The sequence below is a fragment of the Triticum aestivum genome, chromosome 4A, assembly GCF_018294505.1.
Source record: "Triticum aestivum cultivar Chinese Spring chromosome 4A, IWGSC CS RefSeq v2.1, whole genome shotgun sequence".
Taxonomy (NCBI): Eukaryota; Viridiplantae; Streptophyta; class Magnoliopsida; order Poales; family Poaceae; genus Triticum; species Triticum aestivum.
This window is the reverse complement of record NC_057803.1, coordinates 672,569,526-672,584,858: the sequence shown is the minus strand read 5'-3', so window position 1 is coordinate 672,584,858 and position 15,333 is coordinate 672,569,526. Positions and strand designations below refer to the sequence as shown.

The following is a 15,333-nucleotide window of genomic DNA, read 5'->3' as shown; positions in this document are numbered from 1 at the left end:
GGGGGAGAGGAAAACGAGAGGCAAATAATGTAATGCGGGAGATAGGGATTGTAATGGGTACTTGGTATGGTTGACTTTTGCGCAAACTCCTCGGCAACGGCGCCAGAAATTCTTCTTGCTACCTCTTGAGCACTGCTTGGATTTCCCCGAAGAGAAGAGGATGACGCAGTAAAGTAGTGTAAGTATTTCCCTCAGTTTTTTAGAACCAAGGTATCAATCCAGTAGGTGATCACGCTCAAGTCCCTCGTACCTACACAAAACCATAGCTACTCGCAACCAACGCAATTAGGGGTTGTCAATCCCTTCACGGTCACTTACAAGGGTGAGATCTGATAGAGATGATAAATAATATTTTTGGTATTTTTGATATAAAGATGCAAAGTAAAAAGTGAAAGGCAAAGTAAAAACAAAGCAAGTAATAAAGTAAATGAGATTGATATGATGAGAATAGACCCGGGGGCCATAGGTTTCACTAGTGGCTTCTCTCAAGAGCATAAGTATTCTACGGTGGGTGAACAAATTACTGTTGAGCAATTGACAGAATTGAGCATAATTATGAGTATATCTTGGTACGATCATGTGTATAGGCATCACGTCCGAGACAAGTAGATCGAAACGATTCTGCATCTACTACTATACTCCACTCATCGACCGCTATCCAGCATGCATCTAGAGTATTAAGTTAAAAACAGAGTACTGCCTTAAGCAAGATGACATGATGTAGAGGGATAAATTCATGAAATATGATAAAAACCCCATCTTGTTATCCTCGATGGCAACAATACAATACGTGCCTTGCTGCCCCTGCTGTCACTGGGAAAGGACACCGCAAGATTGAACCCAAAGCTAAACACTTCTCCCATTGCAAGAACTACCAATCTAGTTAGCCAAACCAAACGGATAATTCGAAGAGACTTGCAAAGATAACTCAATCATACATAAAAGAATTCAGAGAAGATTCAAATATTATTCATAGATAAGCTGGATCATAAACCCACAATTCATCGGTCTCAACAAACACACCACAAAAAAGAAGATTACATCGAATAGATCTCCACAAGAGAGGGGGAGAACATTGTATTGAGATCCAAAAAGAGAGAAGAAGCCATCTAGCTACTAGCTATGGACCCGAAGGTCTGAAGTAAACTACTCACACTTCATCGGAGAGGCTATGGTGTTGATGTAGAAGCCCTCCGTGGTAGATGCCCTCCCCGGCGGAGCTCCGGAACAGGCCCCAAGATGGGATCTCACGGATACAGAGAGTTGCGCCGGTGGAATTAGGTTTTTGGCTCCGTATTTGATCTGTTGGGGGTACGTAGGTATATATAGGAGGAAGGAGTACGTCGGTGGAGCAACAGGGGGCCCATGAGGCAGGGGGGCGTGCCCTAGGGGGGGCGCCCCCCACCCTCATGACCGCCTATTTTGTTCCTTGGAGTAGGGTCCAAGTCTCCTGGATCACGTTCGGTGAGAAAATCACGTTCCCGAAGGTTGCATTCCGTTTGGACTCCGTTTGATATTCTGTTTCTTCGAAATACTGAAATAGGCAAAAAATAGCAATTCTGGGCTGGGCCTCCGGTTAGTAGGTTAGTCCCAAAAATAATATAGAAGTGGAAAATAAGGCCCAATATAGTCCAAAATAGTAAATAAAGTAGCATGGAGCAATCAAAAATTATAGATACGTTGGAGACGTATCAGACCCACACGCTTCCGAAGAACAAAGTGAAGGCCCTCAACCTCATGAACAAGACCAAGGGCAAGATCAACCTCAAGATGGTAGTGATCCACCGAATGATGCCCAAGGTCAAGTTCTCCCCCTCGAGCAAGTTCAAGTTCTCGAACAAGCTCAAGATGGCGCTCAAGATAATCAAGTTGATCCTCCTCCTTCCACATCCGAGGAGGAATTAGAGCGTCGTGCCGCGAAGATTGCTTCCAAGCTCACCACCAAAGGCCATCTCATGGAGAATGTGGTTGGAAGCCTAAGAAAGGGGGTAAGCACTCGTAGACAATTAGCAAACTATTGTGAACATCACGCGTTTGTCTCTTGTGTTGAACCCCAAAAGGTCTATGAGGCACTCGAAGATTCAGATTGGCTCAATGTCATGCATGAAGAACTCAACAACTTTGAGTACAACAAGGTGTGGAGATTGGTACCAAGGCCGTCGGGGAACCACAACGTCATTGGAACCAAATGGATTTTCAAGAACAAGCAAGACGCTCATGGGAACATCATTCGCAACAAGGCAAGATTGGTAGCATAAGGCTACTCCCAAGTCGAGGGTATCGACTACGGTGAAACCTTTGCTCCCGTTGCTCGCCTTGAATCCATTTGTTTGTTGATTGCTTATGCTTCCCATCACAACTTTAAGTTACAACAAATGGATGTGAAAAGTGCTTTTCTTAATGGTCCTATTAATGAGTTGGTTTATGTCAAGCAACCCCCCGGGTTCGAGGATCCCTACTTCCCGGATCATGTGTATCAACTCGATAAGGCACTCTATGGCCTTAAACAAGCCCCACGTGCGTGGTATGACCACCTTACCGAGTTGTTACAAGATCGTGGATTTGAAGTTGGGCAAATTGATCCCACTCTTTTTACTAAGAAGGTCAAAGGGGAGTTGTTTGTATGCCAACTATATGTTGATGATATTATCTTTGGTTCCCCTAACAAAGCTTTCAATGAGGAATTTGCCACTCTCATGACCTCTAAGTTCAAGATGTCTTCGATGGGAGAGTTGAAGTTCTTCCTTGGTTTTGATATCAAACAAAGAAGAGAAGGTACCTTCATCAACCAAGCGAAATATACTCAAGACATGCTAAAAAGATTCAAGCTAAGTGATGTCAAGTCGGCTTCTACTCCAATGCCTACCAAGTGCCAACTTGACATTGATCCCAATGGTAAAGTGGTGGATCAAAAGGTATATCGCTCCATGATTGGATCCTTGCTTTACCTTTGTGCATCTAGACCGGATATCATGTTGAGTGTGGGAATTTGTGCACGGTTTCAAGCCGAACCGAAGGAAAGCCACTATGTGGCGGTCAAGCGAATCTTTCGATATTTGGCTCATACCCCAAACTTTGGCTTGCGGTACCCAAGAGGAGCAAACTTCAAGCTTGAAGGATTTACGGATTCCGATTGGGCGGGAGACAAAGTGGATACGAAGTCCACTTCCGAAGGGTTCCAATTTCTTGGTTACTCTTTGGTGAGTTGGTCTTCCAAGAAGCAAAGTTGTGTGTCTCTCTCGTCCACCGAAGCAGAATATGTGGCGGCCCGTAATTGTTGTGCACAACTCCTATGGATGAGCCAAACATTAAAGGAATACAATGTCATTTGTGACAAAGTGCCTCTTTGGTGTGATAATGAAAGTGCCATCAAGATTTCTCTCAACCCGGTGCAACACTTCAAGACGAAGCACATTGAGATTCGGTATCACTTCATCCGGAATCATATTAGGCGAGGGGAGATCGAGCTCAAGTATGTTAACACTCATGATAACCTTGCAGATATTTTCACGAAGCCCTTGGATGAAGCAAGATTTCGTGAGTTAAGGCATGAGCTAAATATCATTGATTCGAGCAATGTGACTTGAGCCCGTGCACACCCCACCTCACTCAACTTGTTGTCTAGTTTAGGTGTAGGCATGGACATAGGGGAGTGTAGTTCTCTTAATGAACTCTTCCTCCCCCACATTATGCATAAATTGATCAACTCTTTCACATTAGCCATTTTTTATGGTACTTGTGCTTCAAAGACGAGTTTTGGTCATGGACCCAAGGATAATTCTTCGCGGTGCCATACCAATTGACTTAAACATAGGTGGCTCCGGTCACCGCCCGTCCTTGGAGAAGTTGTGTCTCGTAGTTGGTCTTCGTTGTCGTGTGGCTTCCTCTTCTCCTTGCCGTGTTTGAGTCATTGTTTGTGTTCGCCCCGTTGTTGGTTAGTGTTTCTCTGGAGTTTGTTTTTGCTTTTTCTCCTTTTTCTCTCTTGAGTTCTAGCACTTTCTTGGCTTACGGTACTACCGTGGTGCGCCACGGTACTACCGCAGGAGCTGGTGGCTCTTCGTCTAGTGCGTGGCCCTCCAGGGGCACGGTACTACCGCTACCTCCGTGGCAGAATTTTTTTACTGCCGCTGAACGAGCGGTACTACTGCCCAGCGTGCGGTACTTCCGCTCGGGCGGTGCTACCGCGATGACCCGCGGTACTTCCACGCCCATGCGAGCGGGTGGGGGTTAAGAGCGGGACAGGGGGAGTTCTAACTCCCCCATACCCATTCATCTCTATTCCCCACCCCGTTTCTCTCTCTCTCTCTCTCTCTCTCTCTCTCTCTCTCTCTCTCTCTCTCTCTCTCCTGACCAAGAACGGCACCAGAGGCCTTCGCCGGATCTCCATCTCCGGCCGCTCTCCTCGGATTCCGACCGGTGGGATCGTTCCCCACCTCGCCCTCTTGCCATGGACCCAGGTTTTTCCCCAAGTGCCTATCCTTTTGTTCTTCCTTGTGTTTTTAGGTTTTGGGGAGATGCATGTGGTGTCCTTGCGATTTTTGGCTAAATCTTTGCAAGTGGGACTCGCAGGAGAGTGGTAGTGCAGTTTGCATGCTCTTTGGATAGTCAAAATTGTTCCGTTTGATCAACGGTAGTACCGAAGTTGTCGTGAGGAGGTTCTAGATCCAGATGGGCATCCTCGGTGGCAGTTTTCGACCTGTGCGGTACTACCTACCTCTTGGCGTCCGGAAGTAAAAAATTACTTCCGCCCCAAGCGCGGTACTACCATGCCACCCCGACACGGTACTACCGCGGCTGGAGCGGATGTAATTTTTTACATCCGTAACCCCGCCCGGTACTACCATAGATTCATCCAGCGCCATTTTGTGTTGTCCAAATCTCATGCTTTGTGTTTCTTTCGGTTTGGTTTTAATCCGTCCTGTTCCCGTGCATGTTTTTGTGTCTTTGTGTCCAGGTGGTGGCTCCGGTTTTGCTCGTCGCTCGAATCCCAGCCGTGACACAGGGTCAAAGCGGCTGCGCAACCGAGATGATGTTCCAGAGGGGTCCTATGCTGCTCCCCAATGCAGGACCAAGCACACCACCAGCAAGCAGAAGGAGCCCGTCATGGGTATGGATGAGATGCCCCAGGCCGAGTTTGTCATTCGAAGGAAGATCAATCCCTATGTGTCTCCCCAGGCTAGCACGCGAGGCAATGATCTCTTCTAGAACAAGCAGCAGAATCTGATCTATATGGATGTGATCAAGGCCAAGCAGAATCACTATGTTGAAGTTCACTGGATTGACATGGTTCACATGAGGCAGGAGAAGCACCGTGGGTACTTTGGAGAGGCTTTGGATCTTGTGGAGCAGTTCAGTATTGAAAACATGCTCACCTTCCACAAGGATTTTGATCCGGAGATCATAGCACAGTTCTTTGCTTCGGTTCACTTCGGTGTCGATGAAGCAAGGACCATGACTTGGATGACCAATGGTCGATGGATGTCTGCTACCTGGAAGAAGTTCATGGAGTTGCTTCAGGTTCCCGATGATGGGCTCGACTCGCCAGTTGGAGTTCGCCCTCATGCCAATGCTGAGTCTGCCAACAAGAACAAACTCATGCCATTCCTTGTTCAGAAGACTCTTCCAAGCACGAAGAAGGTGTGGGTGCTTAATCCCTTCCTTGACATCATGCACAGGCTCTTCCGGAACACACTCTTCCCATGCATTGGTGACATGGGACAGATGCATGCTTACCTCATTGACATGATGCTCCTTTGTGAGGAGGCCCGTCAGGCTCAGACTCAGCCACTCGATGTCTCACATATCATGTGGTGTGAGCTTCAGTTCGCCGTGTTCAACCATAAGGTCCCCATCTATGGGCCTTACCTGTTTCACCTAATCTCCAAGACTTGGGAGCAGCTCTTCCCAACTGATGAGTTTGAAGCTCCAGGCTGCATCCGTCATGAGCCCATCAAGCTCCGCATCAAGCCCCAATGGGCTAACACCACCACTGCTGCTGAGGCTACCAGGTTGGCTATGGATGAGGAGGAGATTGAGGAGGAAGAGGTTGCTGAGGACTGTACTGCTTTGACTCCGCCCTCTGTTGAGCCTTCTTGGGCGAAGAAGCTGAAGAACAAGATGAAGAGGCTGTTCTACATGCAGGTTCAGGATCAGTACAAGGCCCATGTTGCTCAGAAGGAGAGTCGCCGTCACGACATTAGGATCTTGAGGGCTTGTAGGGAGGACGTGGCCAGCGGTTCTGAGAAGCACATCACCCCCGAGACTGCCTGGATGGCGAAGCAGGGCTACCAGTGGACTGATTCAGAGGAGGAGTATGTTCCTGCTGCAGAGTCTAGCGATGATGAGTCGTTTTCCGCCTGAGCTACCACCTGTGTTGTAGATAACCTCTCTGCCTTTTTGGTGTCTAGATGCCAAAGGGGGAGAGAGTGTAGGATTTGCGTGTCGTGTGTCGTGTGTTTCGTTGTTTGCTTTGCTTTCCATTGTTGAACTTGTTTGCTTTGGTTTGGTTGTGCTCGTGAGACTAAGTTTATCATATGGTGTAAGACATATGCACTCTATCGTACCTTATTACCTTATTGAGCTTGTGCTATATCATGATATTCATGTTATGCTCATATCTTCTATCTTGCTTAGTGTTAGCCTTACCATTGCAAGATATGCATTGTTTCTAAAATATAGGGGGAGTGGTGATCCTAGTATTCGTGCCGTGCAGTCCAAAGCACTTTACTCTCTAGCACGAATCTATGGGGGGCTCATCTATATTTTAGAGATGTGGGGTTTGCTTATGCTTTATTCATTTCCTTGTGTAAATCCCGTATTGTCGTCAATCCACCAAAAAGGGGGAGATTGTAAGGGCCTTCTTGTCCCTCAGTAGTTTTGGTGATTGAAGACAATGCCTTTGCGGACTAATCGTGTGTATTGAGCTTTACATATATATCACGACAAAACACAAGATGATTTGATGCCCCTCGAAGATTATTGAAGATGGTGTTTCTCTACGGTTCGGTTCGGTGGAGTTGAGTCATAGGAAAGCCGTACTATCAAGAGGGGGTCTGCTTTGGAAAGGTGTCGGTGGAATCTCACGTACACGTTCCCTTTGCACTGCCTTTCCTCGAGCTCTTTGGAGTGTTCCTCCGTCTCACCTTGTCTCTGCGAAATGAAGGTCCCTGCGTTGCTCTTCTCAGGCTAGCGGTAGTACTGCTCTTCAGAGCGGTACTACCGCAGGAGCCAGCGGTAGTACCGGGCTCCGGCATGGTAGTACCATGGGCCCCCACGGTAGTACCGCTCCTCAGAACGGTAGTACCGTGAGCTCTGGACTGGCGCCGCTGCTCAAGCGGTAGTAGGCGCGGATGTAATTTTTTACATCCGCGCTCTACGCGGAAGTACCGTGCTGCCACACGGTAGTACCGTGGCGCCTGGCCAGGTAAAGTAGCAGGAGCGGAAGTAGGGGCGGATGTAATTTTTTACATCGGCACCCATCACGGTAGTACCGCGCCCTTGGTTGCGGTAGTTCCGTGTCGGATTTTCGCACGACAATTTCTCAATGGAGGTAGTCACGGATGTAATTTTTTACATCTGTGCCTACCGGGCCTGGCCTGCGGCTGTCCTATGGTAGTACCGCATGGGGCCGCGGTAGTACCACACCTGCGGATCTACCGCGCCCTGTCCGTGCTCCTTTATTCAGGTCTGGGCTCTGCCGCGCCCACGGTAGTACCGCGGTCCGCCGCGGTAATACCGCAGGCTCGTGCGGTAGTACCACGCCTGTGGTGCGGTAGTTCCGTGGGTCGCAGGTTGAGTGGTGGGTAACGGTTGGAATTGTCCCCCCACTATAAAAGGGGGTCTTCTTCCCCAAGAAGACTTACCTCTTCCAACCCTAAACTCCATTGTTGCTCCAAGCTCCATGTTCGACCGATCTCTCTCCCTAGCCAATCAAACTTGTTGATTTGCTCGGGATTGGGTGACAAGGCCCCGATCTACACTTCCACCAAGAGATATTCGATTCCCCCCACTAATCCCTAGTGGATCTTGTTACTCTTGGGTGTTTGAGCACCCTAGACGGTTGAGGTCACCTCGGAGCCAACGTCCATTGTGGTGAAGCTTCGTGGTGTCGTTGGGAGCCTCCAATTAAGTTGTGGAGATTGCCCCAACCTTGTTTGTAAAGGTTCGGTCGCCGCCTTCAAGGGCACCAATAGTGGAATCACGGCATCTCGCATTGTGTGAGGGTGTGAGGAGATTACGGTGGCCCTAGTGGCTTCTTGGGGAGCATTGTGCCTCCACAACGCTCTAACGGAGACGTACTTCCCCTCAAAAGGAAGGAACTTCGGTAACACATCCTCGTCTCCACCGGCTCCACTCTTGGTTATCTCGTGCCTTTACTCGTGCAAGCTTATTTGTGTTGTTTACCTTGCTTGCTTATGTGCTAGTTGTTATTGCATCATATAGGTTGCTCACATAGTTGCATATCTAGACAACCTACTTTGATGCAAAGTTTAAATTGGTAAAGAAAAGATTAAAAAGTGTTAGTTGCCTATTCACCCCCCCCCCTCTAGTCAACTATATCGATCCTTTCATCTGGTATTTTGCCTGAAGGTGTTAATGACACGGCGATCGTCCTTATCCCAAAAGTTCCTCACCCCAAGGAGCTCAAGGACTTTAGGCCGATCAGTCTTTGCAATGTTATTTATAAAATTATGTCTAAATGCATGGTTAACCGGCTTAGTCCGCTGCTCTCAGAGTTTATATCGGAGAACCAAAGTGCTTTTATCCCGGGCCGGCTTATCTCAGATAATTCTACCATTGCCTTTGAGTGCATTCATCACATACAAACTCTGAAAGGAAACAATAATGCAACATGTGCGTACAAGCTTGACTTGTCGAAGGCCTATGACCGTGTTGATTGGGTCTTCCTGGAGAAGGCGTTAAACAAATTGGGGTTCTCAAATCAATGGATTTCTTTGATTATGACATGCGTGAGATCAGTACGATATTCTGTCAAATTTAATGGGAAGCTGTTGTTGGTTTTTACACCATCGAGAGGACTTCGACAAGGTGACCCATTGTCTCCTTTCTTATTTCTCTTTGTTGCTGATGCTCTTTCTGCTCTCCTGTCAAAATCAGTGAATGAAGGAAGCTTGAGAGGAGTGACCATCTGTCGTGGTGCACCGATGATATCTCACCTTTTATTTGCGGATGATACTTTGTTGTTTTTCGAAGCTTCTGGCCAGCAAGCGGACATTGTTGAAGGTTTGTTGAACACCTATTCCTCGGCGATGGGTCAACTTATTAACCCCGAGAAGTGTTCCATCCTTTTCTCTGGAAACTATAATGCGTCAGTGATGGAGGAAATCAATAATATCTTGGAGGTGCAGCAACAAGTGTTCGAACCAAAATACCTTGGTTTGCCGGTACCTAAAGGTAGAGTGCACAAGGGCCAGTTTGAGACCCTTCAGGATAGGCTAAGGAAAAGGCTAATTGATTGGAGTGAACAACATTTTTCTGTTGGGAACAAGGAGATCCTCATCAAGGCCGTGGCACAAACAATCCCGACATACGTTATGAGTGTGTTCCGACTTCCTGCTTCGATGTGTGATGATCTTACAAAGATGATGAGGCAGTATTGGTGGGGGGTGGAGAACGGGAAGAGGAAGATGGCATGGCTTAGCTAGGAGAAGATGATGCTTCCAAAGGCTATGGGAGGTATGTGATTTCATGATATGAGGGCCTTTAATCAAGCTTTGTTGGCCAAGCAGGCTTAGCGTCTCCTGGACAGCTCGGACAGCTTGTGTGCTTGCTTGTTGAAGGCTAAATACTACCCAAGGGGGAATTTATTGGACACGATATTCTCAGCTAGTTCTTCGGCGGTGTGGAGAGGTATTGTTCACGGACTTGATCTTGTGAAGAAAGGCATTATATGGCGAGTAGGTAATGGTACGCTCATTAAAACATGGAGAGATACTTGGATACCTATATAGAGGACATAATTTTCGGCCAGTAACTCCCAAGGGGAATTGTCGATACAATTGGGTGGCTGACTTCTTGGATGAGCATGGTGCATGGAATGTGCAGCGGCTCAGGGAACACTTTTGGGACTTGGATGTGCGGGAGATTATGAAGATTCGCACATCCCCTAGGAATGAGCAGGAGTTCTTCGCGTGGTTCCCTGAAAAGAGTGGACAGTTTACTGTCCGAAGTGCTTACCATCTCGCAACGGAAGTTCAACATTCGGTACACTTGAGTTCCTCCAGTGGCAACCCCTCCGGACGGAGGCCTATCTGGCAGCGTATTTGGAGTTCCCAAGTTCCGTTGAAAATGAATATTATGGCTTGGAAGGCTGTTTCGGGTGCCCTTGCTACAAATGAGTGCAAGAAATATAGACACATCTCAATTAGAGATGGATGTTCGTTATGTGGGAGAGAGAAGGAGACGAGCTTCCATGCTCTTGTCTCATGTGATCATGCGAGCAGAATTTGGACACACATGAGGCTGGTATGGGGTCTTCCTAGCAATGCTGTCTTACAAGACACAGGACATGACTGGCTGTTAAATGTTCTTGCGAACTGCGACAATCAAATGAGGGATTGCACGATCATGCTGATATGGCGAATTTGGTCTTTGCGCTCATACCTCACTCATGGCAAGGAGGCTCCCCCGTTGTCGGCGACGTCAGACTACCTCCAGAGTTACATGAACTCCCTCAACCTATGCGGCAGATTTTCAACGGAAGAAATTCTTAAGGGGAAGATGCCGAGGGTGCAGGAGGCTCCACACGTGGTTCCCAGGCCGAGCACTCCTTTGGCTTGGCCGCGGCCGCCGGCTGAATTCGCTGCCCTCTCGGTGGACGGTGCTTTCATGCAGGAGGACAGGTGTGCTGCGGCGGGTATGATCCTTCGGCGTCAAGATGGGAGTGTAATCTATGCAGCATACAGGTGTATATTCAATTGCAACGACGCATTGGAAGCGAAACTGCATGCGATCATGCAAGGCATGGCACTGGCCGTGCAGCATTGTTCCATGCCAATTGTTGTGCAGTCAGACTCAACATCGGTGTTGGCAGCATTGACCCGGGAGAGCTTAACCAGGTCAGCTTATGGACACTTGGGGACGGAGATCAAGCATCATATGGAGACTCGGGAGTTTGTTCCATCAAAAATCAAGCGTGAGCAAAATAGGGTAGAACATCAGTTGGCATTGTATAGTCATACAGAGTTCATTACTACTGTATGGCTAGGGAGAAGCCCTCCTTGTATCGCGGATTTGGTGCCTCTTCATTGTAACCCTATGCATATGGAATAGAACTCTCTTTCTATCGGAAAAAAAAAGACAAGAAGAATCAACTGATTACACACTGCTACGATTGCGGCTGACTGATCATCATCGCCATTGCTAACTCCCAAGAGCTTCCACACCCGTTTTTCCATCATGATAGAAAAGTACTTGCACACCGTGAGCTCCTTCACCTTCCCTCGCACGGCGTCGAACGACAGCAGCGCGTAGATGGTGATGAAGACGACCACGGCGCCGACGAGCGCGATGACGCACGCGGACGCCTCCCAGTCCCTGCAGCTGCCGGCGGCATAGGCGCCTAGCAGGCCGAACAAGTCGAGCACCACGGCGGCCTGCAGCGCCCACAGCAGCGAACCGCTCTTCTTGACGGTGTACTGCAGCAGCAGCATGATGACGACGATGGAGGCCATGAATGAGGTCGCGTTGCAGTAGAAGAAGGCTTGGTACCGTGCCGGGTTGGAGTGAAGTAGGATCGGGTTGCCGGCGATGTTGGGTGGGCTTGCTGATGGGGACGACGATGGCAATGGGGATGACGCGGTATCATCGTCGCCCCACGTGCCACCAGGAGGCGCGAGACCCGCCTGGTACGTAACGCTCGCTCCAAGGATGCCAAGCAGCATCAGGTACTTGCGTTTCGCGTACTGTTCGTCGTCACCTTTGTTCTGGATGGACAGCCATGAAGGCGATGATCCTAGTGGCTCGAAGAGCCGCTTTAGCCGCTCGGGAAGCCATGGCAGCTTTGAACAATTGACTCTCCCCGCCGACACGAAAAGTAGGGTCTGCAGGACGAGGAATGTAACCACCGCGGCCACGAGCGCAAAGACATAGATGGAGGTCCGCAGTTGCCGGCAGCTGCCGGCTGCGTAAGCGCCCATGAGACCTAGAAGCCCGACCATGACGCAGACGCGGAGCGCATTGCTCCGGATGCCCTGCTTGTACAGCTTCTGGTTCACCAGCAGGAGGATGACGGCGACAGACGCCATGAATCCTGTAGCATTGCAATAGAAGAACACCTGGTACCTGATCGAGTAGTGGTCAAGGAGGACAGGGTCGCCGGCGATAAGCGATCCCTCGCCTTTGCTCTCCGGCCAAAACCCTCCTGGCGGGTTCAGACCGATTTGGTAAGTTACGGTGGCGGCGAGGATGGCAAGCTGCAGCAAGAACTTGCGCCTCCTCTCGAGCTTTTTGCGATCTTCTTCACTGCCCTCGGGCTCGGACCCGGGTTGGCTGGCAGAGAGACACAGCAGCTGTGCAAGCCTGTTGAACTTGTCGTGCATCCACTTGCCGAGCCTGCTCTGACCATGAGCATTGAACACCACGACCTTGGCTATGCAGTAGACGAAGACGGCGACGGCCAAGGAAAAGACGTAGATGGTGGTGGGGGCGTCCCGGAAGCTCCCGGCGACGTAGGCGCCCATGAGGCCGAATAGATTCAGTATCATGGCCGTCTTGAGCGCGGCGCGTCTGATGGTGGCGGGCGAGCTCAGCTCCTTGCTCTGGACGATGATGATGATGACCACCGACGCCACGAACGCCGCCGTGTTGCAGTAGTAGAATGCCTTGTACCTCTTGGGGTGCATGTCGAGGAGGATCGGGTTCCCGGGGATGTGGTCTGGATGCCCTGGGTCGTGGTTGTCCGGCCACACGCCGCCCGGCGGGCTCCGCCCCGCCTGGTAGGTCACCGTCGCCGCCAGGGTGGCCAGCAGCAGCAGAAGTGACCGCGACTCCTCCACCTTGCCGTCTACCTGCCCATTTTGGATGGTGATTGTCCTCTCCCCGTGGACCTCGCCGGAGTCACCTCCTCCTTCATGAGAATTACCCGGCGTGTCTGGCTCCAAGTTGGTGCACGTGAGCACGCGGCGCACGTATGCACGCCATTGCGCGAACGTGTACATGGCCTTCGCCTGTACCACAATGTTGAGGAGCACCACGCCGGCAAGGCAGACGACGTACACGGTGGTGTCGATCCTCCTGCAGCTCCCGGCGGCGAAGGCGGCCATGAGGCCGAGCAGCTCCACCAGGACGCACACCGGCAGCGCGTGCGACCGGGCGAGGCTGCCGCTCATCAGCGTCCGGCTCATGAGCAGCATGATGATGGCGAGGGACGCCACGAAGGAGTTGGCGTTGGCGTAGAAAAATACGTTGTAGCGGATCTTGTAGGGCCCGTCGTGTAGCAGCGGGGCGCCGGCGAGGTGCCCAGCCTCGGTCCTGCTCCAGAAGCCTCCCGGCGGCACCAGCCCCGCGCCGTACGTCAGCGGCGTCGCGAAGGTGGCGAGCAGCAACAGGAACTTGTCCGCGCGGGATGTAGCAGCGGCCGCCGGCCTTTCCCCGGCTTTCTCCGCGGGGGATGTGGCGGCCGCCTGCTTTTCCCGGGCTTTGTGCACGTGGACGTGGACGGCGACACAGGCGAAGACGAGCGCGAAGAGCGCCGAGACGTAGGCGGACGCGGCCACGTCGCGGCAGCTCCCGGCGCGAAGGCGGCCATGAGGGCGAGCAGGTCGAGCAGCATGGCGGAGCGGAGCACGGTGAGGCCGACGCTGTTGTCGCTGATGCGCCGGTCCAGCAGGAACATGATGACGACCAGGGACGCGATGAAGGCGGCGGCGTTGCAGTAGAAGAAAGCGGTGTACCGGCGCTCATTGGTGGTAAGGAGCACAGGGTCGCCGACGCGGTCCGGGTAGGCCGCCGGCAGCCGCGGGGCCTCGTCGGACCGGACGCCGCCCGGCGGGTTGAGGCCGGCCGCGTAGGTGACGCTCGCCACCAGGGTGGCGAGCAGCAGCAGGTACTTGCGCCACTTCCACAGGAACTCGAGGTCCTCTTTCTGCTGCTCCGTCGCCGTGATTCCGCTTTCGGCCGGCCGAGGAGCAGTCTCCATGATCGGCGCGGTGTGGTATAGTGACATACAGTGATATTATATGCAGCTCCGGTCCGCCCAGCCGGAGGATGATGGCGACTGGGTGCCCGTAGGCGTCTTCTTTTGGAAAGGAATCATCAAAGGCACGCGGATGCTTGCTTGCTTCCTCCCCATTGATGCTCAGATAAAGCTCAACAGTGTGTGCCCTTTATACTGTACTCCTCTCAATCCCACACTGGTCGTCCTCTTCCTACCTCGCTCACTCCTTCTCCCTTCTCTGGCATCTATCGTGGCAGCGATCGATCCGGATAAATATTGGTGCACGGCAGGCAAACGTACGGCGGCGTGCCGAGCGGGCGGTAGCACGAGGCGGTGACCTCTGGAGAGTGCAAGGAGAAAAGAGAACGGAATGGCTTTGTGCTCGAGCACTCGAGCACTCAATCATGAGGAATGGGATGGCAAGCAGAATGGGGGCAAAGTATTCTTCAGTGCACTAAGATTATCTCCAACAGCCGCGCTAAAGCGCCGCGCGCAAAAAACCTGTTAGCGCGCGCGCTGCGGCTGGTTTTACGCGCCCGCCTGCGCTGGCTTCAGCAGCCGCGCTGAAATGCAGCGCGCGCGCCGCTCCAGCAGCGCGCTAAAATGCAGCGCGCGCGACTAGAAATGTATGCATTTTTAAAAGTTGAAATTTAAAAAAAACTAGATAGATTGCATAGATTAAACGATACAAAGGTATTTTACATCCGAAACATAGATTGCATAAAATAAAAAGCGATAAACCTAGATTGCATTAACAAAAAGAACTACTCTAAGTCGCTATCATCATCACCACTATCATCCTCGGCGGTGTCATCCGAGGTAAATAGCCAGATGTCCAGCCACTGCTCATCGTTCGGCGTGAAGAACGACCGCCCACCTGCTGCAACGAGGTCGGACTGCGCATTCGCCAACGCCTTCCGCCGACGCCTGTCCAATCGCGACGCGCGGCGCCTTTGCGTGTCCTCCTCGCGGCGCCTTGCCCAGTAGGCTTGCTCGTAGGCGACGTCCTCCGGGTGGCGCTGGCGCCAGTCCGCCATGACCCTCTCGTCCTCCTGGGCGACGAGGAGGCGGCGTTGCCGCTCGGCGTGCTCCGCACGTCTTCCGCTGTGTTCAGACGAGGCAGAGGGGCGAGGTTGAGCGCTTGCTCGAGCGTGTAC

General features: G+C 51.3%; 1 pseudogene; it reads right to left on the bottom strand.

Moving 5' to 3' along the window:
• Positions 1-11,275: 11,275 nt before the first annotated feature.
• Positions 11,276-14,158, bottom strand: LOC123084246 (uncharacterized; annotated as a pseudogene).
• Between the last annotated feature and the right edge of the window lie 1,175 nt (positions 14,159-15,333).